Genomic DNA, 23029 nt, shown 5'->3' on the forward strand with positions numbered 1-23029 from the left:
CAGTGGGAGGAATAGTGCCCCATCATTGGTATCAGTGGTAGGAATAGTGCTCCATCATTGGAGTCAGTGAAGGAATAGTGCCCCATCATTGGAGTCAGTGAAGGAATAGTGCCCCATCATTGGAGTCAGTGAAGGAATAGTGCCCTATCATTGGTGTCAGTAAAGTAATAGTGCCCTGTCGTTGGTGTTAGTGCAGGATTTATTGCCCTGCTTTTGATGTCAGTTAGAGGAATAGTGACTCATATCAGTGGTGCCACTGATACCCATACTACATAGTTTCATTGTAGCTACGTAAAGATATCCATATCCTCCTTAAAGCAATACTAATGTAATAAAAATTTAAAAAAAGCAGTTTATACTTATTCGCTTTGTGCAACGATATTGCACAGAGAATATTGCACAGAGAGATCCCTTACCTCTTAATTAGTGGTCCCCTGCTGGTAATCTCTGCCACTTCTTCTTACAAGCCATGTGCTATGGGGACACCCGTGTGGGCACGCTCCCAAGCCGGGCTGTGTGAGTCCACAGACACACACATAGCCCCAGCTCAGCCACGCCTCCCCTAGCCTAATCCTCACAGCATTTAACTCAATCTTCCCAAAACCCATCTCATAATATTTCCTCTCCCATATGCCCCTTCCCCTGATGTCTCTGTCAAGATCAATGGCTCAACTATCAGCCCTTCCCCGCATGGCAAGATACTATGTGTAATCTTGGACTCTGAATTATCCTTTTGGCCCCACATCCAATCAATGTCTGAATCCTGCTGCCTCAACCTTCGCAACATACGCCCCTTCCTAACCAACGACACCACAAAGCTTCTCGTCCACTCCCTGGTTATTTCTCAGTTCGACTACTGCAACTCCCTCCTCATTGACTTACCTTAACATAGGCTAGCCCCCCTCCAGTCCTTCATGAATGCTGCTGCCAGGCTTATCCACCTTACCAACCGTTCAGTGTCTGCTACCTCTCTTTGCCAATCCCTCCATTGGCTGACACTCACCCAACTAATTAAATTCAAAATGCTAACGGCAACTTAGAAAACCATCCACAACTCTGCCCCCAGCTACATCACTAACCTAGTTTCACAATTTCAGCCTAATCATTCTCTTCATTCCTCCCAAGACCTCTAGCTCCCTTGTCACCTCCTGCCATGCTCACCTCCTGGACTTCTCCTGAGCCTGTCCCTTCCTCTGGAACTCCCTACCCCAATCTGTCTGCCTATCTCCAATTGTCCACTTTTAAATGCTCCCTGAAAACCCTTCTCTTCAGAGAGGCCTACCCTGCCCCCACCTAACAACTGTACTTTTATTTTCTCCATCATCTCATCCCCTCACAGTTATTACCTTTTGTATCTCATGACCCTCCCTCATAGATTGTAAGCTCTAAGGAGCAGGGTCCTCTGATTCCTACTGTATTAAATTGTATTGTAATTGCACTGTCTGCCCCAATGTTCCAGCTATACATAATACTGCCCCAAACTACATCACTGACCTAATATCCAAATACCCCCCAAAACGCACTCTCCGCTCCTCACAACACCTCCTTCTCTCTAGTTCCCTGGTCTCCTCCTCCCATGCCTGCCTCCAGGACTTCTCCAGGGCATCACCCATCCTCTGGAAGTCCCTACCCCAATCCATCAGACCATCACCTACTCTCCTCTCCTTTAGGTGCACCCTGAAAACCTACCTCTTCAGGGAAGCCTACCCCGCCCCCTGCTAATTGCTGATCTCCTCCACTCTTCCTACTACTCCATCCCCCACAGCTTTTCCTCCCGTACCACTATCCCCTCCCTCCTAGATTGTAAGCTCCAAGGAGCAGGGCCCTCGAACCCCTCGTGTATCGCATTGTATTGTTATTACTGTCTCATGTATTGTCTCCCATTGTAATGTACAGCGCTGAGCGAACTATTGGCGCTATATAAATACTGTATAATAATAATAATGTTATAAAGTGCTACGTAAAGTGTTGGCGATATATAAATCCTGTATAATAATAATATGACTGACAGCAGCACAAGTCTATGGCTCCTGCTACTGCCTGAATCTCCTGTGAGAAGAAGTGAAAGGAGGACAACTGCAGCCGAGCACAATGCTGGATTGATCAGAAGAGACAGGTAAGGGTTTAGGGGCGGGGGAGGGGTTGGTGGTAGAAATGATAACTAAATGTTTTTTATCTTAATGTAGGGAATGCATTAAGGTAAAAAAAAAAACATTTAGCCTTCTGAACCACTTTATTTTGCCTCGTTCTCTAAGCTACGGGATAATTAGGTTTGCAAAATTGACCATGCTCCACCACTATGGTAAATCAACCTAAGTGGGAAAGCTGTACAGAAAGCATATAAAAGTTAAGGCAGAGTTCAGACATATGTCAGGCAGACTTGTCAATCCTCAGATACATAACTGATAAAGAGTTTTCTTCGTTTCTGGCCAAAACAGCAATCGGACTCAAGGACAGGAAAATGAAATATCGAATAGGTCAACAATAGACCCTATACACACGTTCCATTTCTTTTTTTTTTTATGGTGTCTTTTATATAAAGAACACTTTGCGGCAACTGACTAAAATTTAATAAATGATGCTGAACAATTCCTACTGGTTGTAAAAGCTAGAGATTAATTCTAAGATGAATAAGTATTATCTCTGCTGGTGTGCAACACTCTTTCAAGAAGCATTGTAAAGGGTAGAACACCATGAAAAATGGCTGTCCCTAGGGATGTAGGCTCATTATGTTACTATACAAGGACAGACCTCTGGGTAGACTAATGATGCACATTATATATCACTGGAAAACACAGCTTCTGTCTAATGACATAATGTTGCATAGGGTAATTAAAATAGGTAATTTGTTAAAAGGTCTACGTTTTATATTATTAAATGAACAACTGATAAATAGCTCATTTTTTAATGGTGTGAAGTTAGTTTACTCTAGATATGCATTGGGTAGAAATCTGCCAAGTTTAACACCAGCTGCAAACAATTTGATTTTTGATTAGGAGGGGGGCTAGTGTTAGAGCATTTCTTGGATTTGTATTGCCATCTGTGTCTTTCTGACGTTATTTTCTCTTACTTCCTCTCAGGACAGGAATTGATGGGAAATGTCTCCATTGGGGACACAGACAACAATAAAATAACCCTCCTTCTCAACACGCACATGGATGTAGTTGCAAAGGTTGACAATGTTGTAGTGAATTCACTGCAGGGTATTTAAAGTTGTCGCCCTAGGAAAGGAAGACCCTTTGAAAGTGATTTGTTAGAGAAATAAAGGACATTGGAAGCAAGTTAAATATGAACTTGTAGTTAAAATGATTGTAAACCTCTGACATGAAAAATGAACAAAGCATATAATTCTATATTGTGTACTTGCATCAATCCACACCACTGTGTTTGATTTCTGTCTGCAGTCTGGTTCCTCTGCTATCTGCATAAGTCATTTCTGACAGGTTTGGCTGACTTCAAGTAATCAAGGGAGGCAGAGGAGTGGAGCTCTACTACAGTCTCAGCTGTGCATGATTCCCTATGTGAGTGTGTGAAGGAGGTGTGTCCATTCGCACCACTCAGGTTTAAGATTACTATCAGCTCTCCTCTCTGAGCTGTATAGTGTGTGATGTCATATCCCCACCCCTGCATCTGGAACTTTAGAAAAGCTGTTTAAATTCTGCACTTTAAATGGATGTAGAGAAGAGGTGGCTTGCCTAGTTCTCGGCCTTTTGGCTAAGATCAAGTGTAGTATCTGTTCTTATCAGTGTCCAGTGGGGGTGCTCCCGACCATTCTAGTTTACGGGGATGGTCGTTGTATAGTACCCTCACTGGTATGATGGGGGTCCGGAAGGCTAGTACCGGAGGGACAGAAACCAGGGAGCGCCATGATTCGTTCTGGGGCCTTGGGAGTAATTCCTCTGGGGAGACCGGAAAGACCCAGTACCTCCTGATCTGAACGTGCTACCTTGGTCTGGCCTGGGGCTGGGGACGCAAAAAGTCCGCAAACTCAGTGCCCCCTGGGGAAGACGCTCTCAGGGGTGTCACTAGTAACACTTGGGTGTGGGACCCCACGGTGTGAAGATGACACATGGCCACTGTTTTTCACTTCTTTTTGCACAGCGCCCTAAGGACCAGGTCTTTTGGCTAAGTCCGGGGCAATTTTTGCTACAGGCCTCAGGGCCTGGTCTGTGCACTATTAGGCACGGTACCACTTTTTTATTTTCTATTTATTTACCACTCCCACGTTTTGTCACTTTTTCTGTTCTTATGTGTGTGTTTTTCACGGATGGAGGGTGTGGGTCCTCGGGCCTTACCTGAAGTCTAGGGGGAGGATGTGTGGCCATACGGTTCCTTCCTCCCCTGATCCCTAGGGGGTTTTCTCTTCGGGAGAACCCCCTCGCCTAGTACTGGATGTCCGGCTTCGGCTGGGCATAAGGAACGGTGGTCCACCAGGCCTTTTGGCCAGGAGGACCAAATGGGAACCTTGTCCCTGTCAGGAGCTTCGTGCCCCGGGGGATCAGGCGAACGGTCCAACCCTTTCGGGGGTAGGACAAACACACCCCTAAGTGCACTTTTTCGTGTGGTGTTCGCACTTGCACTTTTTTTGTGATCACTTACGGGTTTTTCGTTGTAGTTTGCACGTTTGCGGACTTAAAAAAAAAAAAAAAAAAAAAAAAAAAAGAGGTGGCTTGCCTAGTACTGGATGTCCGGCTTCGGCTGGGCATAAGGAACGGTGGTCCACCAGGCCTTTTGGCCAGGAGGACCAAATGGGAACCTTGTCCCTGTCAGGAGCTTCGTGCCCCGGGGGATCGGGTGAACGGTCCAACCCTTCCGGGGGTAGGACAAACACACCCCTAAGTGCACTTTTTCGTGTGGTGTTCGCACTTGCACATTTTTTGTGATCACTTACGGGTTTTTCGTTGTAGTTTGCACGTTTGCGGACTTAAAAAAAAGAGGTGGCTTCAGGTAAACAAGTACAACTTACGTGAGAGGATTTGTTTAATCTCTGTGTATCACCTGAGGATTGTCACTTCACTGGGTATAGTTAAGGCTTCAAAACTTGTTTAATTTACATCAGGGGTCTCCAAACATTCTAAACAAACAGAGAGATTACTATCCTGAAGACTTTAGGGGGCTGGACAGTGGCCAGTGGGAGTAGAAAATGCCTCTGTATCAGTGGGAGTAAACAATTTATCATGCTTGGTTGTCAATGGGAATAAGAAAATAACATAGTGCCTGTGATCAGTAGGATAAGGACTAGGGCCCCATCATTGATATTGGTGGGAGGAATAGTGCTAATTGTTGGTGTCAGTGCACCATTGTTGGTGCCAGTGGGGGGAATAGTGCCCCATCATTGGTGTCAGTAGGAGGAATAGTGCCCCATCATTGGCGTTAGTGGGAGGAATAGTGCCCTATTGTTGGTGTCAGCGAGTGGTGTGCCCTGTGCCCCATAGTATCTCATGGTTGGTGTCAGTAGGAGGTATAGTGCCCCATAGTTGTTGTCAGTGGGAGGCAATCTAAAACATTTATTTGATATTAATTATGTATTTTTACTTTGTATTTCGAAGGCTGTTTTTTTTTTTTAACATGTGACGGGCAGCAGAGGACTAGAAGCTCCTCCCACAAATGTTTCCCTGCAGATGGGCTGGGTCACATGACTGTACTGTACTTAGATTTAAAAAAATGAATAAATACAGTGCCATCATCCATGTACATAAAGATAATGGATAATGTAAATTAAACAGTGTGTGTTTAGTATTACTTTATGAAATAATTTATTTTTTGGTGATTTATTGATCTATTGTAGTGGTTTATATAACAAAATGCTAAAAACCTCTCTCCGTGTGTGAACTTCTTGAGAACATCCCTGTAAATAAAGTGCTGTTTATCAGTTAAGCAGCAAAGGATCAACCTCTTTAAAGATAACCTGTCACTATATATGACAAAAGGAGCTATTTGTGGGTTAATGCAGGCCATAGACGGGTCGTTTATCAGCCGAATTTTCGTCTGCACAAAAAATCAGCCGATAATCACGCCGTTAGTGGGGCCAGCCTGTCGCCCATTTTTCGCCGGATCTCATTTATTTTTATCGGTCATTCTGGAAAATCCGCAAAAAATGGCCATTTTTTGTGGACATGGATGACAGCATCGGCAATGGGGCAGAGCGATTTTTTGTTTATCGGCCACAGCCCGTCTATGGCCTTAGACTGAACCCTGAGATAAGTCTAAGTACAAGAGAAACAAAAGACCTGTGTATTCTTACTTGGATCATGTGTACTTTGTGCAGTAATCCATTGTTAAATGTTATCTCTGTGCAGGGGCTTCCTGTAATAAAGACCAGTCTCTGATGCTCTCTCTCAATGTACAGGGTAGCTAGTCTTGTCTCCGCCCCTTCCTGTAGTTTTCTGCATGCAGCCTGCATTGTGTTGAGCTTGCTGGGCCCCTCCCACAGTTCTGCTTTTTGCACACGCTATGTATTATTATTATTAATATTGTACAGTATTTATATAGCGCCAACAGTTCACTCAGCGCTTTACATTACAATGGGGGACAATACATGAGACAGTACAATAACAATACAGTGCGATACACAAGGGGTTCGAGGGCCCTGCTCCTTGGAGCTTACAATCTAGGAGCACAGCCTTATACTAAAGCAGGCATTACATGATTCGTTTTCTTTCATTTAACCATTGTGTTGAACAAAAGAAGATAAATCAATCAGATGAATGGGGAATCCCTTTTGCTCAGCTATTGTACAGTATTCTGACAGCAGGGAGCCTTCCCCGCCACCAAAATGCACTCATTACCACCGCCGGCAATAGCTAGAGCCACCGATCGACTTCTGCGCAACCAGCCTTTCCATAGATGGATCACAATTTGTCTGGACCCAAATTTTGATCCATCTAGGGCCGGCTTTATTCCCAGTGAGCTGATTGGTATTTTTAGTATTTGTTCTTCCTGCAGAATTAGTCAAAAAGAAAAGCAAAATCCTGAGTTTTAGCAGCTATTGTTGCTTGCCTACATTTTGTCCTCAATTGAAATGCACATGCTTTGTGTCCAGGGCTACAATTAAATACAATAGCTGCCCAGCCTTTGTCTGACTTGATAACAGGTGCAAATACAATTTATTTTTGGCACCTCTACTCCTTTACTGTGTTTTGTGGAGACTTGGAGAGCGGTTGCCTGGCAACTAGAAGATCATGGCGTTGACTCAGGCACATAGAACAAGCCTCGCCTTGCACCTCAGGTAATACAGACAGGGAACAAGGAACATCACTCCTGACACTCGGCACAAAGCAATTAGCCATATATCTCTGGTACCCGACCTTTGCACAAACACTGTCCCTATTTAACCAGTTAAAATGGAATATTTTCACAATCTCCACAAATGACTTCCAGCCAAGTTAATACAATGGTAATTATATAATCAGCTTATTTATACATTTCCTTAGTTTGTCATCAAACAAAAGTATTTTCCTGGAACATAAGGGTTGGTTTTTACAAGTACAATGCATCCAGTAAAGTGTTACAGAAAGCAAAAAACAAAATATTCCACAAAGAAATAGATGTGAGTCCAATCTTTTCAGTACATCACAGTAACTTGGTAATTGCAGCACTTGGGTCGTTGGTTCAAAGCCTAACCACGGCATTGTCTGCCTGGAGTTTGCATGTTCTCTCTGTGCCTGTGTCGGTTTCCTCCCACACTCCAAAGACATGCTGGTAAGTTAATTAGCTCCTGTCTAAATTGGCCCTAGTCTGTGTATGTATGAATGTGAGTTAGGGACCTTAGATCTTAGATTGAAAGCTCCTTGAGGGCAGGGACTGATGTGAATATACACTGCTCAAAAAATTAAAGAAACATTTTTTTATTAGAGTATAGCATCAAGTCAATTAAACTCCTGGGATGTTGATCTGGTCAGTTAAGTAGCAGAGCGGGTTGTTAATCCATTTCAGCTGCTTTGGTGTTAATGAAATTAACAGCAGGTGCACTAGATGGGCAACAATGAGACAACCCCCAAAAGAGGAATGGTTTTACTGGTGGAGTCCACTGACATTTTTTTCCCTACTCATCGTTTCTGATGTTTTTTCACTAGTTTTGCATTTAGCTAGGGTCAGTGTCACTACTGGTAGCATGAGGTGATACGTGGACCTTACAGAGGTTGCATGGGCAGTCCAACTCCTCCACATCAATGCGTGCCAAGCCTCATGTGGCAAGAGTATGCAGACAGTTCCTGGAGGATGAAGAAATTGAAACCATTGAATGGCCCCCACACTCGCCTGACATAAATCCAATAGAAAACCTTTGGGATATCATGTTTCGGTCCATCCAACACCACCAGGTTGCACTTCAGACTGTCCAGGAGCTCAGTGATGCCCTAGTCCAGATCTGGGAGGAAATACCCCAGGACACCATCTGTAGTATCATTAGGACCATGTCCCAATGTTGTCAGGCATGCATACAAGCACGTGGGGGCCATACAAACTACTGAGTACCATTTTGAGTTGCTGCAATGAAATTTCAGCAAAATGGACTAGCCTGTTGCATCATTTTTTCACTTTGATTTTCGGGGTATCTTTGAATTCAGTCTTCTGTAGGTTGATAACTTTCATTTCCATCAAACGATGGAGCATCCTCACGTCCCTAACACATTACCCAGTCCATATCAGTTATAGATATCCAGCATGATATTTTTCCTCACTGAGATCTGATGTGTTTTAAAAGTGTTAATTTGATCTTTTTGAGCAGTATATATATATATATATACAGTATATATATATATATATATATATATATATATATAGCCAAAAGTATTGGGACACCTGCCTTTACACACACATGAACTTTAATGGCATCCCAGTCTTAGTCTGTAGGGTTCAATATTGAGTTGGCTCACCCTTTGCAGCTATAACAGCTTCAACTCATCTGAGAAGGCTGTCCACAAGGTTTAGGAGTGTGCCTATGGAAATGTATGACCATTTTTTCAGAAGTGCATTTGTGAGGTTAGGCACGGGAAGGCCAGGCTCACGGTCTCCACTCTAATTCATCCCAAAGGTGTTCTGTCAGGTTGAAGTTAAGACTCTGTGCTGGCCACTCACGTTTCTCCACCCCAAATGTGCTCATCCATGTCTTTATGGACCTTACTTTGTGCACTAGTGCGCAATCATGATGGAAAAGGAAGGGGCCATTCCCAAACTGTTCACACAAAGTTGGGAGCATGAAATTGTCTAAAATGTCTTGGTAAGCTAATGCCTTAAGAATTCCCTTCACTGGAACTAAGGGGCCAAGTCCAACCCCTGAAAAACAACCCCACACCATAATCCCCCTCCACCAAACTTTACACTTGGCGCAATGCAGTCAGGTAAGTACCATTTTCCTGGCAACCACCAAACCCAGACACATCCAACGAATTGCCAGACAGAGAAGCGTGATTCATCACTCCAGAGAACATGTCTCCACTGCTCTAGAGTCCAGTGGCGGCATGCTTTACACCACTACATCCATCGCTTTGCATTGCACTTGGTGATTTAAGGCTTGGATGCAGCCACTCAGTCATGGAAACCCATTCCATGAAGCTCTCTACGCACTGTTGTGCTAATCTGAAGGCCAAACGAAGTTTGGAAGTCTTTAGCTATTGACTCTGCAGACAGTTGGTGACTTCTGCACACTGTGCGCTGTCATGTTACGTGACCTACCACTTAGTAGCTGAGTTGCTGTTGTTCCCAGTTGCATCCACTTTGTTATAATACCACTAACAGTTGACCATGGAATATTTAGAAGCAAAGAAATTTCACGGGTGGACTTATTGCACAGGTGCAGGGGCGGACTGACCATTTGGAAACTCAGGCACTGCCCGAGGGCCCGGGGTCAGTAGGGGGCCCCATGAGATGCCCCTGGTACCTTTTTCATAGGCATAGGCTTTTTTGAGTTTCGGCAAGGACACAGGGGCTCCATGATCCCCTATTGCCCGGGGGCACCATGAGTTGTCAGTCCGCCCCTGCACAGGTGGCAACCTATCATGGTACCATGCTTGAATTCACTGAGCTCCTGAGAGCGACCCATTCCTTCCAAATGTTTGTAGAAGCAGTCTGCATGCCTAGGTGCTTAATTTTATACACCTGTGGCCATGGAGGTCATTGGAACACCTGAATCCAATGATTTGGAGGGGTTTCCCAATACGTTTGGCAATATAGTGTATATATATATATATATATATATATATGTGTGTGTGTGTGTGTGTATAAAATGTGCTGCGTTATATAAGTACCTGTAATAAATAAATTCATAAATAAACAAGTAACAAAATAGCCTTGAAAAGCCTGGTTCCTGGGTTTAAATTCCCATATTGGACACTATGTGGTTGATAATTAAATGCAAATAGGCTGCTTGCTTTGCAAATAAATTGACCCCAGAGCTTAGTGAATGAGATGAAGCTCTGTTGACTTCCATCAGCCAATCAACCACAATGTACTTTTTTTTTATCTTCCTTTTACATGATTGGGTATTCTTTGCAAAGTGAACATCCACCACATTCACCTGCTCTGGGGTGATTGTAGCTTTAATACTGGCTCTGGGGGAAACTCCATTGCAAAGTGCAACTTTATTTGCAAAGTGAACAGCCTATTTGTCTTTAGTAAATCAACCCCTATTTGTATGGGAAATGTATGTTCTTCCCATGTTTGGGTGGGTTTGTTCTGGATTCTAGTCGAATCTATTAACATAATTGTAGGTTAAATTCTCCACCTTCTCTGCACCCCTCTCTATACTTAACTTTTAAAAGATTAAATATTGGCTCAATGGTTATCACACCTGTGTTTTAGTAATGGGGTCCTTGGCTCAAATTCCAACACTATCTGCAGAGAGTTTGCATGTTCTCCCAGTGCTTGTGTTGATTTCCTCTCACACTCCAAAGTTTTGCTGGCAGGTTAATTGGCTGCTGTCTAAATTGAACTTGGTATGTAAGATAAGGACCTTCTATTGTAAGCTGCACAGGGGCAGGAACTGATGTGAATGAATAGTATGTAAAGAGCTGCCTAAATTGATGTGCTTAATAAATACATGTAATAAATAAATAAATTACTGGTGTCTTCCAGGGAGTCATGTTAGAAGGGTGGACCCCTTTTCTATCGCCACCACTGGACAGTCTTCAGTGAGATATAGAATGATGATCATGCTGTGATACATGCGTGCCTTTATATGCAGTCTTACACTGTAAACTCAATGACATTAGCTCGGGGGGGGGGGGGGGGGGCGGGGGGGGGTTATGGATAGCTTGGGCTCAGAGGAAGGGATTAAATGATGCTGGGTGCCATTCAACCTGAAAGTGGGATAGCAACTAGGGTCAGAGGAGAGCACAGAGAAAGAGAACTGAAGCATAGAAATGACAGTTACTGCATTTAAAATGTAGGAAAAAAAATATTACAATTAATAAATAAAACTAGAGTTGGACTTTCGCTGGAATCTGAGCTAGTCTTAATTTTTTTGTAATTTTTTTGAAAGCCCTGGCAATCGATGTCCATGTTTGACAGGAATTGCCTGATCTGTGCCCCATCAGAATGGCCTACTACTGTACATGATTAGGGCAGTGAAGGCTGTAGGTACCTAGGTGCTTCACCTTTATACCTGTACGCAGCTTTTTTTTTTCTTGATAAAGTGACTCACTTGTTTTAATTTTATAGATTTTTAAATTTAAATAAAACTGCCCCAAGTTGCCTTCAAATTTGTGAGATTTCTTTATTTCTGTCTTCATGACAACTCCGACTCATGAAGACATTCATGGTCGTATTGCCACAAAGTATTTAATTAATACAGTAAATGCATTAGTAAAATTAAATAGGTTCCAGGAATCAGTAGAAGGTTCAGTACAGTTCTATAACAGAAATGATAAATTGATTGCTATAGGTAGAAGGCATAGGAAAGTCTGTATGGGAATAGGGGGATTTCATTGTGACATCTAGAAGACATCAGTATAAGTAGCCATGATGTATCTAGGAACTGACAGGTAGAAACACTATGCAGACATGATTATTATTATCACATAGGACCCATTGACACATATAAATATATATTACCTTAGCAGAACAGTAGTCTGCATTTGGACCACAGGACATGTTAACAATTGCAATGACCAAGTCAGAAACACTAAGTCAGGGCTACATTAAAGGTTTACAAAAGTGAAAAACCATTGAAAAGTGGAAGTGACCATTGAAAAAATATTCTGTTAACATTAAATTATGAGCACAATTGAAACTCCTGGCTATCATTACTGTCACACGTATTTATCATGAGAAATGTATAACTTGTACCGTCATTCCTGTGCCTCCAGCATCATTTCAATTAGGTGCTGGCATGATGGTGAAGGTACCATGACAGTAATGTCATAGGATCATTTGGAGGCCCTATTAAGACCCAAGAAAACTTATATATATCTATATATAGGAAAGGGTTGCTAAATACAGTACACATATAGATATGGGAGTGAGAAATTCAGAGGTTCTCACCTGTCCCCACTTTGTCCAACATTAAAAACATTTTTTGCTATTCCACTTAAGGCCTTATGCACACAGGATGTTTTTGCAGCCACTTTTAGGGGTGTCAGGCATTTTTTTTTAGTGCTTCCAAATGTCCCTCCATGTTATCCTATGTGTCCATGCACATAGACTTGTAGAAGCTTTTAGTAGCAGAAGTGTTTACCAGCAGCAAAAAAAACCCAGGGCCAGTGTGTCCAGGAGCAGCAGCATTTTGGCAGAAAAAACTCTTGGCATGTCCAAACGCATCTAAACGTGAGTTAACGTTATGCACATTTAGTGCTTGAGCAGGGTAATTAATTTCAATGGCCAGAAGAAATGATTATTCTGGCCAATGAAATTAATTAATGACCAAGTGCTTGACGCTTGTAGACATGCCTAAACGCTTTTGAAAACATAAGACACTTTGACAAACATCAGCTGCTGCCAAGAGGAGGAGCAAAACATGATTATTAAAGCATCCTGTGTGCAGGAGGCCTTAAAGTGCAACTGCAGCAAAAACTTTAATTTGTTGCTGTCAGTGACCAAAATTTTGAGTTGTCACCAGACCAGGATTTGAAGGGAAATTTTCCAAATCTTCCAGTGGGCACACAAGTTCTGATGATACATGAGATGTAGCAAAGGGAAATCTCCCCATTGAGAGTCCACCCTTTGAAACTATATACAGTACTGTGCAAACTTTTAGGCAGGTGTGAAAAAATTCTGTAATTTAAGAATGCTTTTGGAAATAAACGCGTTCATATGTTATTTTTGATCAATTAACAAAATGGAAACTAAATGAACAGAAGAGAAATCCAAATTAAATCAATATTTGGTGTGACTACCCTTTGGCTTCAAAACAGCATCAATTCTACAAAAACCATTTGCACAAACACTGTGCGTACCAGAAGAATTGGTGCTGGTTTGAAGCCAAAGGTTAGTCACACCAAATATTGATTTAATTTAGATTTTTCTTTGCTCGCTTTGTATTTTGTAAATTGATAAAAATAAACAATTAAAAGCAATGTTTTTTAAAGCAATGTTACTTTACAGCAGGGGCGTCCCTAGGCAGGTGCGGGGGGTGCGCGCTGCACCGGGTGACACCTTTTGCACAGGGTAACACCGGACCTGCTCCACCAGGGGCGGACTGACCGAGGGCCTGGGGTCTGGGGTCACTACAGGACCCCATGAGAGGCTCAGTCTGTCCCTGTATGTGCCACTGCTGAAATAAGCAAGCATTGAGGGGATGGACAGTGAGGCAGGCACTTCAGACACCTCTCCTCCTCGGAGTTTCAGCAGAGGGGTGGGTCCACATCCCTGCCACGGGTACTGAAGTTGGAGAGCTGAAGGGGTGGGCAGAGTATGCAGCAGGTCAGTGTGTAATCCCTGGACCCTGGTAACAGCACTGCAGCTTCATGTAGTAGGTAGGGAGGAGAGAGAGGGGAGAGAAAGATGGGGGGGAGAAAGAGGGCAGAGAGAGAGAGAGGGGGGGGGAGAAAGAGGGCAGACGGAGGGGAGAAAGAGGGCAGAGAGAGAGAGAGGGGGTGTCACCAAGTGTTTTGGCATGGGTCGACACCAACCCTAGGGACGCCCCTGCTTTACAACATCTCATCATTCACACCTACCTAAAACTTTTGCACAGTACTGTATATATATTTAACATAAGGCACAGTAGGCTTGTGCCTTTAGAGCAGCCTGAGCAAATAGGTGGCTTTCCACCCTATGATTGTTAACCACACTTTTTTTTGCAGAATGAGTTGATATAGTCATCTCATATAAGGTTTTCAATATTCTAAGACAGGTAGGACCCAGGAAATGTCCTGTTTTATAGAGTAGATAACAGTTGTGTGCCTATGGGCTCTATTGATAAAAATCTAGCCCTGTAACAGCGATAGGTCTGTGGTACGGGATGCTGAATTCTGGAGAATCGCACTGCTGCACAGAAAAAATTTACATAAGAAGAATTTGTAGTGAAGGCAAACTTTGATTGGGTTGCTGTGGCAGCTGTCCGGTTAGATTATGCCTTCACAGCTAGAGTCTGACAAGTCATCCTAGCATCATCAAGAAATAGCATCAAAATAACTTTCTAACATGCTTGGTATAGCAGGTGAAGCGGTTATCAAAAGCCTGTGGCATTTTGCCAGTTAGCAGCATGTGATTCTAGAAGATCTAATCACCGAGTTTGTAACAGGCCACAATTCCAGCAGAACCAGAAGCTGACAACCTAGGAAAACTGCACATCTCCCTTAGCCTGGCAAGACATATTCAAATCCAAAGAATGAAGTTACAGCATACCAAACCTATTTCATACCCAAAGCACCCTTGAATCAAAGACATTTCTGCATAGTTAGTTTAAAGCATGTGTTTTTTAAAACCCACCTTTGGGGCTCTATGATTGGTGATAATACAGAATACAAGTGTACAATCCAAACGCACACGTTCCTGCTCCCGTTAAAAATGGCTGTGTGTATAAGTGTGTGCTGCAGCGACCGCCGGCTGGAACCAAACAGAATCAACAAGGTAGAATGTCACCAGCGCACCAAGGCTCACCAATATGCCTGATGATGGGGTCCTGCGAGACTGCGAAACGTTGTCTTGCTGTAATCACTATGTGATCGTTCATTAAAACTTTGAACCGATACTGGTGATTCTCGGTGTGCTGGTGACATTCTCCCTAGTCATAATACAGAATCCCAAAAGTTCAGGTCCTGAAGGTGCAAAATGTCTACGCTAATTCCCTGGAGGTACACTGAATGTGTTCAGCTTCACCAAGCTGAGTATGGGTAATTTATAGTCCAGGTCCTTGAAAAAAATCTCCAAAATAGATGAATTAATTGATCTGCCCGGCATACAAGCTGATATCATCCTAGCAAGAGGGTTACAAGTGTGTGACACAGATGGAACACAGATGGCAGAAAAATCCAAAAGGGTTATAGCCCTCCCTTGCTCTAGTTTTGACTTTAGCTCTACTTTAAGGGTTAGTTCACACTAGATGCAATCCAGAGCTTTTTATTCTGCATCAAAAATGCATGCACAGTGTTTGCCACATACTCCAATGGCCCTAGGGCAAACCAGTACAGTTGAGTCCTGGCAGTTTCCGTTGAAAGAAAAAAAGTAGAACATGCTGCATTTTGTCTGCACAGAACTGTACTGTCTGGTACACAGCAAAATGCGTAAAATGTGCCGGAACGGAGTGTGGTGTGAACTACAAGCAAAACCATTTCGGAGTGTGTTTTTGTGGTGTGAACTGGCCCTAAAAATTGCATATCAGCAGATGTTCAAAAATCCTGAAACTAATTCCCCAACTGCCATTCTGATGCTTTGTCTTCAAATCTGTCTGAGTCTATCACCCAGAACAAGTATAGCAATATGGAGGCTTACAGTGCAGATCCTCATTTTGAAAATGGTAGCAGTCTGGCTATCATGCTTTCCCAGCAACATTCTTATCTACATGCCTATCAAGATTTACTTTGAAAGGAAAGAAGCCAGAGACATCCAGGCAACTAGTATTCTTAGATGAAGGTGGACAATGATAACATCCATATTATAAAATGTCCATTATGTACTTATAGTGGCCCCAAAGTTCACTTGTCATGCCTAAATAGAGAAAGCCATTCCCTACTGAAGTGTCACCCTGCCTAAATCAGAGCTGTTAGGCTAAGAGAACTGCCATTGTTGACTTGTTTTTTAAGGTAAAAAACGGCAGGGTCATCATTTCTTCTCATATCCTCATCATTACTTCCTAATTAGTGAAAACTGGCACAAATGTATATAACAGGTATTGGAACTCCAGATATTCAAATGCTTGTTCTGGGTCAGTGACCGACCACATAGCCAGAAAGTAGAATAAGAAAGACAACCCTACAACCTAAAAAAAGTCTGCATGGCTGCTCCCATATCTGTATCCTGAAAGAATATTTTGCCACTAAGCAATCGAATGCCTAGCTGGCAAGCACACACACTAATGTGCTGCAAATGATTTTTTATTTCATTTGCCAGTTTTGTTATTGACATATTAAGTGTTCTGTTCCTAGTACAAGAATGGAAACAAAAATGTCACTGTAACATCTGTTATAAAAAAAATAACTACAAAGAACTCAGGCTGATATGACAATGTGTCCAACTTGTCATTCTTCTTTGTACTTATAACTTTCTAAAAATAATGGCATTTAATTTTGTAACGTGATTTAAAGCATACTTAGTAATATTTCTTCTTCATCTTACAGAGTATTTAAAAAGAGAACTACCATCACTTGCAAACAGAAAACACAACACCAGGTCAGATAGTGTAAGGTATGAAGGTGCCAACAACTCCAGTGCTCACCACAAGGTGCTGGTCTGGTTTGTGCCCGGGAAACACAGGACAAAAGCAAAGCAGATGACCGCACTCAAGGGCTGGAACACTCCAAAAAAATATTATTGTAGTTCCATGAATTAAACAATATCAACAAGTGGGGAAATAGTTAATGTACTTTGTGCTACAAGCGCTTATGCATAACTTATAGTGTGAAGCGTGTTAACTATTTCCCTGCTTTTTGAATTGTGATATTTTTTATGGAACTACAATAAAGTTTCTCGGAGTGATTCAATCCTTGAGTGCATGCATCTGCTTTCCTTTTATCCTGTGGTCCTTTGCACCTTGTTGCCCAAGATATGGACCAGGGCATAACAACATCGGGAATGGAAGTGGGAAAAATAATAAAGACTGAGCAGAAGATTGGAAGATTTACTGAATAAAAAGTGTCCGATGAGAAAAACAGTGATTAGTATAGTGTAACGCTACCCCCCTAAAGGTCGCTGGATTTTGCTGGGTCCCCCTAAGCTCTGTAAAGCCAGGCAACACACGTTTTCTGCATTGTCCTTGAGCTTGTTTTCATTGTTTTCATTGTTTTATTAAGTTGTTAACAACTTGGATGGGGTCTACAGGTATATGGGATGTCCAATAATATGTAGAACTTTGAGGACAGCTTCTTAGCAAAAATATACACATATGTGGATCAGAATCAGCCTTAGTAAGGAGCACCTTTACCTTCTTTGGTGAACCTACTCAGACCCAAGATGAAACTCTCCTCATTCACCCAGCTGTCCTGAGGGTATTCCTGGGCAAGGGTTTCCAAGATCTACAGCTGAGTAGTCTCAGATGAGAACTAGTTGTGTATTGCAGCTGGCCACCCTCTTCCTTCTGTGGCCCAAGGGGTGTAGGAGTACTTACACTATCATTTTCCTGTGCCTTAGTGGGTTGCAGCTGCCTTAAGGCCTTTCACTGTGCTAACTCCTTCCCTGCTGACAGACTGACCTTCCTAGGAGACTATGGTACAGTGGAGATCCTTCTGTCTGCTCAAGCCAGTAGGTAGGCCCCCCTCCCTGGGGCCCCCTCCCATGCTCCATGCTACAGCACTTTCCTTCTGTCCATTTTTCACCCATCTCCAACAACAACCCTGCTGTTCAGGTACTCTTACATTTAAGGGCTGTCCCAGTCACCATACCAGGCCTCCTCTGCTCCTCTTCCAGAAAGATCCAGCAGTTTCTAAAAGGGTGGGAGGGCTCCAGAATCCCTGATCTGTACAGCCTCTCAGCCTGAATTGAGGTAACTTCACTGCCTCACTCCCAGACTGGCTCATCCCAGGCTTCTAACAAGCCTCTGACTAACCACAAATATCCTATCTACCAGGAAGGCATTGTAATAGGAAATTCTACTATAATGCACAGTCTATTCTGTTCATGCTTGTGAAAACTCATGGTGTGCTGATCTTTTATCTCTTGACTCTGTTTTCTACAGGTTTCCCAAGTGGAGCTAAAAACTGTCAGTTTTGCAACAGTTTAATAAACTATAAAAACTACAGAACATGAAAAAAATTGACCAAAAGCCATTACAGCTTCCATTTTATAGACAGAACTAGCACATTTTATGATTTTGGAATTCTGCCCCATTCAGCAATGGACACAACTACATCTGAACTGCAGGACTGGAGAGTCCTAGTCTGTTTTAACTGTTGAAATCATACTTTTTATTATACTTAGATTTCTTAAAGTGGAACGAAAGGCTACCACTAAGGCTTAATTTACAAAGCTGTGATCCCATTGTCATGTGATTTCCAGTGCGACTTACATGCAACATTCGAGTCCATAAGGCACCAAGTTGCATTGAATTCACATCAAAGTAGTACAGGAACTTTTTTTGAAGTTGCTGCGATTTGAAATGCATTGATTGGAACAGCTGCAACTGAAATAAGTATGTTTTGACTTGTTAGATTTCCTAGCCATTGTCGAGCGCTTCATGACAAAGTGGAGTTGGAGCTGCAGGATCATGTAACCAGACAGAAAAAAGGTAAGTATACCAATCTTTTTTTACACAGGGTAAGCAGGATAAGTAGGAGGAGGGAATATTTTCAGAATAGTTAGTGCTAAGTTTTAATTCCACTTTAACTGTGTTTTATTTTATGTTTGTTTTCCCACAGTGTATAGTGCAATAAATGGTATATATTTAGGTTTGTTGATGTGTTTGCAAAGTTTCTGTGTATGGGGACAGTAGTTCCGGTGACCTATAGGTTCCCCAAGGAATTCCCTTAGTTTTCAGGGATTACTTATCACTTCCTGTTTATAGAGACAGGAAGTGAAAGGAAATCTCCACAATGGGACACAAATGGCAAAAATATGACAGGGCGTGTAACCCTCCCTTACTCTCTCCAAAATGAGAGAAAAAAATTGTCTTTAGTTCTACTTTAAAATCTATGGGCATCAGCTGTGCTATGACCCAATGCATATAGCCCCAACTATATACAGAAATGTTATTCAAAACATAAACTCAAATTATTACTTACAACATTAGGCTTGTTTTTTGACAAACTATAGTTTTCCCTTAAAATAAATATTTAATTATTTAATTGATCAATTTTATGAATAAACGTAATTAAAATTTCATAGTGAAATCCAGAAATTTTCTGTTGGAACTCCCATCTTCTCTCATGAGCAAACCATGCGGGTTAATGGTGATTACAACTACACCAGGTTATACTCAGACTGGAAGAACTCAAAAGGCTTAGGGGGAACCATTTCACAGCTGAATGAGCCCTAAGTCAGCACCAGCAGACTATCTACTATATGAACTCATATCCTCACTCTTTCTGTAGTTTTGCCTTGTAATTCTCTGATGCTTGGCAGTGTGCCTGAGGTATGTCATAACATATTAGATATCCCTTTGTAGGCACAGCATCCATTGTAAAGCTTTGTTATAATTACCAGATGCGCATTAAATCGAGAAACCACAATGGCATCTATAAATGTTGGAAGATCAATTTTTGTAAATAACATTGCACTTCTTATTGGTATAACTTGCTTTTTTAAAATATAACAATGCCTGAATAATACAGGAAATTATATCAAAAATAAAGTATGATGTGAAAAATTACTACTAAATCCATGGTTCTGTGACCTTGATTTCAGAATGATTGATAAACCCCTCCCCATTGCAACAATGGAGTCATTTTCACCACCAGCCTCATTTAAATTTATTCAAGGTGTTAAATCTGATTTTACAGACCAAAACACCTTGGATACTAGCAGTATGCTTTTGGTCAGATTGGAAAACACTGTAATGCTATAGAAGCCCCAATACCCCCAAATGGAACAGTCTTTCTCAACCAGGGTGCCCAGACACCCTGAGGTGCCTTGAGGATTCTTCAGGGGAGCCTTGGAAAAATGTCTAAAAATTACCCAAAACTTGTATACAAGCCAGCGGGTGGCACAAGCCTGCCTTTTAGTTACACAAAGCCACAGGTTTCCATTGTGCACCATTACAACCTTCTAGCCACCGGCGTCCTGGCAACCAATTACATCATCAGGTAATAAGGAGAATGTCAGCTGCCTGCACAGCATCCTTGTTTGACCCTCTCCTGCCTCTCTCCATTATCTCTCCATCACTGCTGGGGTCACATTAGAGGGAGAAGAGAAACACTGGAATACTACTCAGTACCAGTGTGCAAAAGTGTATTTGCTTTGGAATAAATCACCTCTAATGTTGGGAGTCCTACATGTGTAGTTGTTGCTGCGTTATATAAAACTATTGGAATAGTTTTTCACATTTTAGAATGGGGTGCCTCAAGACTGTCCATAATTTTAAAGGGTGCCTTGACTGTAAAAGGTTGTAAAAGGTTGAGAAACACTGAGCTGGAAGATTCATAAGGGTACGTAGGAAACCTGTTAATTCCCTACTTCTCTGTCCTGAGATAGGCAATGCTGCCTGCTTCTCCCTCCATTGACATAAGCAGAAGCGTTCAAAAGAGCAGAATTGTTATGATGACCCAGTCCTGTTGTTTAAGGGCAGTCAGATCATAGACATTCTTGGTCTTAGTTGTTAAATTTTAGTTCATTAGTAAATTGTACCCTGTTGAGGTACAGAAAAAAGGCTGCACAATAGGCTAAATCAAGGGGATCAAATACATATCACAAAACTTAAAACAATGAGTTACACTAAAAGTGTAAAACTTCTTCATTAAAAAATAAGTATATTATTATCGGTGTCTAGATCAGCCTTTACATACAGTAGATGGCGGCTTTTTCTTTACCCCAAACATTTAAACTTTATAGAACTGGGGTTCTTAACCAGGTGGTGTAATATAAGTATGTTAAAGGTACGTCGTCCAAATATGGATTACCTTGTGAGGGTAGAGAATGAGTCTTTGTTTTGTGGTCAACTCAGTCAAGTAGGAAGCAGCAAAAACCAGCATGCATGTCTAGATATATGCTTTTTGGCCAGGAGGGGTGAAGATATCTTGTAGCACATCACCACATACTTGTGTGTACCAAAGCATCACATGTTTATTCCCCCTACCTCTATCACTGCCACTAAATTTAGAAAATCCCCTTTAACAAAAATGTCAGGTAGGCCTAAAGTGAGAGGCAGAGGTTGTAGGGAGTGTGCAGGGTCTGCAGGACAAAGAACTGGTTGGGCCACATCATCCAGGGACAGGGCACATCTGCCTTTTCTGTCTCAGAATGGCAGTGCTATATAGCCTCTGCACATGCCAGAGCTTGCACGGTATGAGCCTGTTATGGTTTTGTTATGGAGAAGCAAATTTGCCTGTCCCCTGAAAGTGTGGTCTTGCACACTTTCATTAAAATGAGCCAGTCATGAATTGGCAAGAATTACAAAAACCTCTGCTGCTGATGCTACAGATCAAACTTGTATTTGTTATCTAGCTTAAAAAAACCCCATTGTTACCATTACCAGCTATTGCCTGATCGATCCCAATGGTTGAGCACTGTAAAAGGGCCACACAATATTTCCACAGCTGGACCTCAGCTGCCAAATTTCTAATTTTTGCTGCAAGGTGAATCCTGAGGTTTGTGGCCTACTCCTGTGGCCTATTCCTCTGACACTGTATGCAATGTTTTTGCAGATGGACCCTGCTGCCAAATTTTTAATGTTTCCTGCAGGGTAAATTCCCAGTTTTACCTCAAAGTTTGCAACCTATTCTATTACTCCAGCATTGTAAAGTGCCACGTTTCCACAGCTAAACGTGAAGTGTCTTTTTGTATACTCTATTTTGAAATTTTGCAGTGAAAAAAGAATCTCACAAGCTATACTATTAAATCGTTTTGACATTAGCTAATTTGTAAGAAACTGAAGGCTTTAGTTGATTTTTCTTTTAGGAGTAAACTTTACTTTAGCTTTTAGATGTGTTGTGTCTGCTACTTTCACTGGTCACTTTAGGTCTAATACTGCTCCATAAAAAAATCAGGTGTCATAGCTGAAACTATCTTTACAAAAAAAAAACCCTTTTTCCAAGTTAAACTGAATCACCCTGGACTGCTGCATTATTATTTAAAGTGTTAAAACCACAACGGTAACATCAATCTGTATATGCAGTAAAGCATGCTTGTTATACTCACTGCGGAACTTAAGGAGCTAATCCTCTGCACTGTGTAAAAAGGATGTGTGATCCTGTCTTCTCTCTGATCAGCTCCTAATAGAACAGATACTTGGGGGCAAGCTGCATATGCTCAGTTTGGTGTGTATTGCTAGAGAGTTTTGTTTTCCTTAGGAGAGTGCATGTGAGCAGCACAGGGTCAATCTGTACTGTCCAGACAGAGGGTCAGGGGTCCTGCAGTCTCATAGACAGTGAGAGGAGAATGCAAACTCCTTCTACAAGCTTTAACCAGTGCTATGCTGAACACTGATATAAGTCATAAGACTGCTCTAACTGCTGATGAGAAAAGGTATTTACTAAAATAATTGCATTTTTATGTTTCGTGTACTGTGGGAGATCAGATATAGTGAATGCAGGGTCCTGGGTTTAGTAACACTTTAAACCAAGCAAAATGTACAATTTAAAAAATTATTTACACATGTGATGCCAGAATATGGTGTCACAAAAGCTGTCTGCAAAAATTGCACTGTTCAGTAACACCACATACAGCATTTCCCAAGCGTGTAATTTATAACATTGTTTTTTTTTCACATTGCCCTCTTGGTCACATAATAAAGACCCTCTCTGCATTGCACAGGATTTTGAAAAAACTTTTTTTGCTTTGTTAAATGTCC

General features: G+C 42.0%; 1 protein-coding gene and 1 pseudogene across 2 annotated transcripts in view; one reads left to right on the top strand and one right to left on the bottom strand.

Annotated features, from left to right (window-relative positions):
* The window catches only part of AGAP2 (ArfGAP with GTPase domain, ankyrin repeat and PH domain 2), a 296663-nt gene that overhangs the window by 196440 nt on the left and 77194 nt on the right, over positions 1-23029 (bottom strand). The window lies entirely within an intron of this gene.
* On the top strand, positions 3695-3809 carry LOC149472090 (U2 spliceosomal RNA; annotated as a pseudogene).

Source organism: Staurois parvus, unplaced genomic scaffold (assembly GCF_062004578.1).
Source record: "Staurois parvus isolate SC_StPar_1 unplaced genomic scaffold, SC_StPar_1.0 ptg000023l, whole genome shotgun sequence".
In the NCBI taxonomy this organism is placed as follows: domain Eukaryota; kingdom Metazoa; phylum Chordata; class Amphibia; order Anura; family Ranidae; genus Staurois; species Staurois parvus.